The sequence below is a fragment of the Limulus polyphemus genome, unplaced genomic scaffold (genome assembly GCF_000517525.1).
Source record: "Limulus polyphemus unplaced genomic scaffold, Limulus_polyphemus-2.1.2 Scaffold1787, whole genome shotgun sequence".
Taxonomy (NCBI): domain Eukaryota; kingdom Metazoa; phylum Arthropoda; class Merostomata; order Xiphosura; family Limulidae; genus Limulus; species Limulus polyphemus.
The window spans coordinates 179,729-184,386 of NW_013667397.1; positions in this window are offsets into that span (position 1 = coordinate 179,729).

Consider the following 4,658-nt stretch of genomic DNA (forward strand, 5'->3'; position numbering starts at 1 on the left):
GAAAGAAACAATTAGGCAAGACAGAGGGTCTCATCCACCATGAATCTAGAAAATGTCAATATGGACCACTTCCAGCAGACATCACAGCAAACGAATCCCCCACAAACCACTTCCAGCAGACATCACAGCAAACAACTCCCCCACAAACCACTTCCAGCAGATATCACAGCAAACAAATCCCACCACAAACCACTTCCAGTAGACATCACAGCAAACAACTCCCCCACAAACCACTTCCAGCAGACATCACAGCAAACAACTCCCCCACAAACCACTTCCAGCAGACATCACAGCAAACAAATCCACCCGCAAACCACTTCCAGCAGACATCACAGCAAACAAATCCACCCACAAACCACTTCCAGCAGACATCACGGCAAACAACTCCCCCACAAACCACTTCCAGCAGACATCACGGCATAAATAACTCCCCACAAACCACTTCCAGCAGATTTTGGGGTAAACTCACACAAACACAAACTTTTTGAGACCTTAATAATCTGACCTCACTTTAATCGTGTTGATACAATATGTATGTTCCCAGACACACGAAATAGTTTAATTGTGTTGATACAATATGTATGTTCCCAGACATACGAAGTAGTTTAATTGTGTTGATACAATATTTATGTTCCCAGACACACGAAATAGAATGTTCAAATTCAATTTCATCGTTTTTTCACGCTGTATTTTCTAAGCTAGAAATTTCAAGTCTTTAATTTATTTTGATTCCTTAGCTTTAAGGATAAGCAAATACAATATAGTAGACCTGGACAGAAAATAAGATAGGTGAGTTGACGTTAGTTTTATAATCTTATTTAAATATATCGCCTTCAACATCATTTTACACATCCTATATAAAAATGAACTGAAATGTATATCATTCTTGACATACGTGAGTTTTGTTACTTCGACTGTATTTCCAACTTTTATAGCAAAACTATGCTCAATTAATTTCACCATTATATCAAATGCTTATAACCTATAAGTATATCCTTACAATTTCTTTGTACATTGTCGCAAAATAAGGACAACAACATATCTATTTCTTTGAAATAAGAACTGGTATAATTTTGTGAAGAGAAGAGGCAAGTTTAACTTTATTTTAGAATTATACACCTTCGTCTGTGAAGGATAACTTCCTATAAGAACTGAAATTAAGTTTTCTTGAGCAAACTCCTTATGTCAAGACGAATTCATAAAGACATGATATACATAGTTCACGTGATTATACTTTGCAGTTCAAAAGCTGTTTTTTTTTTTTTTTCATTGGCACACTTTAAATGATGCCTACAAGAGAATACACTATATATGCCAAGTGGGATTCCTTAACAAAACTACTGCATGCACGTGCGGTGATACTTCCGGTCTGGTGTGGACTAGAGTAAGTCAACATTCTCTCTACATGACAAGTAAGACAAGCTGTCTTTTTTTCATCAACTATTTCTGGCATTCATTGAATCTTAGCATAGTGATTTTTATTATGATAAATATCTTATTCATGCCAGATCGTAAGAGACGCGGTGGTGACTAATTTGCGTTATGTAATATCTTACATCAACTAAGACTTAAGGATCTCAACTTTGCATTTTGACATCTTCAAACCAACCGATTAAGCATTCTGTCCTGACAACTCAAAGTACTCCTCAATCACCCCCAAAAGTGAGGAAGAAATGTATAAGGGATTTTTATTTCTCGTTTGTACAAAATACAGCTCTAGTTAATACAATTATTTCTCGTTTGTACAAAACACAGCTCTAGTTAATACAATTATTTCTCGTTTGTACAAAACACAGCTCTAGTTAATACAATTATTTCTCGTTTGAACAAAACACAGCTCTAGTTAATACAATTATTTCTCGTTTGTACAAAATACAGCTCTAGTTAATACAATTATTTCTCGTTTGTACAAAACACAGCTCTAGTTAATACAATTATTTCTCGTTTGTACAAAACACAGCTCTAGTTAATACAATTATTTCTCGTTTGTACAAAACACAGCTCTAGTTGATACAATTATTTATCGTTTGTACAAAACACAGCTCTATTTAATACAATTATTTCTCGTTTGTACAAAACACAGCTCTAGTTAATACAATTATTTCTCGTTTGTACAAAACACAGCTCTAGTTAATACAAATTGCCATTTTTTCTTTTTTTTCTGAAGACTATTTTGTGTTCAACATACCATGAACGAATGACCAATGTATATGTGATTTTCTTGGCAGAATTTTGAATAAACAGGTTTGCTGAATTTCAAAAGATAATAATATGTATAAACAAAAAAATCTTAATTCTCGTACATTTGTTTATAACTACTCAACCTCTAGTGGCACAGTCTCTGGACTTGTAACGCTACACATCCAGTTGGTGGGCACAGCACAGATAACATGTTTTGTAGCTTTGTGTTCAACTACAAATAAACTGACAAATAATTATGGTTATTCTTTACTAATCACCTTCTACCTGTTGTGTCTTTTCAACATAAGTGTTTTGCATTTGTTTAATTTCCTTTAATTAATCAATACATGAATGATATGCATAACTTATCCAGGTTTTGAAAGTCTAAACCTGGAAAAGGCGTTGCAATAAATAAAAATAGATTTGAAATATTATTTTTTTAAATACTTCTGATATAATTTCCATAATGATTAAACCAAAAGGAATGTACAAACAATTCTGTAGACTTGTGGGATTTTTATCACGAATATTATACCTAATGATAATTAAGGACTATCTTTATCCAAATTCATTTGTACCTGACGGTGTAACATACCTAGACCAGTGAAGCACTGAAGCGTTTTACGTCTAACAAAAATGATAAAATCACTCTCTTTACAAATTTTTTTTTCACATTTCTCGATTTGAGTTTATAGCTTGTCAAACATACTTACAAATAATATTATTATTCATAATTTACAAAACCACCTTGTTCTCATGACCCAGCTTTGCCAGATAATGTGAGATAACCCTCCTGGCTGGCATATGTATAACCAGACCTTGCACTACCATTATATGATTTTTAATCAATCACATAGAATGTCCCTATACAGTATAAACTAGGTTTTCAGGAATACGGTATTTGTTAGACTAATTCAAGACAGTTTACTTGAATGGTTTTACTCACTCACTGCTTAAGATGATAGTGGCTTCCTCTGAAGTTGAGATGTATAGGAATAATGTAGTGTCACATCATCACGTTAAGGCAATGCCCTTTGATATCCTCATCCAGCTTTAATGTAATTTCATGATAGTTCAGAATCTGCAGTTAGATTGGGTAGATAGGGAAAGCTACTAAATATTAGGTGATTTTCGGAACTCTCGCCCATGCCAGAATCCCAGGCTTAGCGTTTAATACACATTTACTGGCTGATAGTGTCATAGTTGGAACAGCTGTTAATGTCACCCTTCCATGGCTAACTTATACATCTTTAATCGGATATATTCAGTTAAATTTTTCTAATATTTCGTGTAGATGTTCTTCACGTAGTATAACATTTAAATTAATCGAATGTCAAAAGGTCCAAAACATTTATTAATCCTTTTACTTTGGTAAACATTGCATACACCAACTGTTAGAAACTCACATCAATTTGGCCGACTGTCTATCACATATGTGGAGGAACCAGCCAATTTCAAAGGTGACACAAGTACTTGTACAAACTGGTGTGAGTTAGGGTTTCTTCCCCTTATAGATGTTTATTGGAACAGTCGGTGAAATAGTCATCGTTACATTCTGGTCTAATATGCTTTAATATGTTTAGTCAGAACTTGGACAGTAAATCAAACTTATCTTTGTGCAGACATTTCAAAGAAAGCCTTTTTTTCATCCCAGCATCCAGTTAAAGCCACAACAGCATTATTAGCTGACCACTAAGTGAATTACTTAACGACACATTTTTCATTGGGAAAAGAAGATTTTTTTTTCATTTGTTCGTTTATATTATTTTCTTTCCTTTGCTATCTAGGTTCGATTTATTCTTTCATAACATTTTCGTAATCTGCGTTTTGCTAGTACTTTCAAACTTATCTACTAGATAACAGTGTAATTGAAAATCATACCAGGTACGTTTGTACCAATGCACACTTAATCTAGATTATTTTCTAATTTGTATTTTTAGATTCGTGCATTACAGTTTATATGAGTTATCAAAAGTGTAAATTTCCCTAAAGTAATATTTTTGTTACTTTTAAGAATTTTTATTATTCTTTTATTATATTTATTACTCGATAAGTTACTCCTTATTTTTTCGACTTTTCGATGGAGCAGATCATTCTATCTTTTAACAACCATTACATTTTCTTCTAGCTCATCATAGTTATCATCAACCATTAATTTTCGTTTTATTTTTGTGAATGAGATTATATCTCAGTTGCTGATATAATGGCAACTGTTTCAGATATTCTTCTATATTCTTCTTGATGTATACCATCGATTAGGGTTTGTAAATATATATCAACCTAGGGACAGTCTTTTGTAAGAATCCATGAGTCTTCATTGGTTACTTTTGTGTTAGGTCGTCAAGAAATTAATGTCGCTTTTTTTTTAAGATGAACAACTTATATATCAAAATAAAACATTTATTAAATGAAATAGACTCCATTCTTATCGAAGATACTTTTCCATTTTACAGTCAGGTTGTTAATGCTCTGACTAA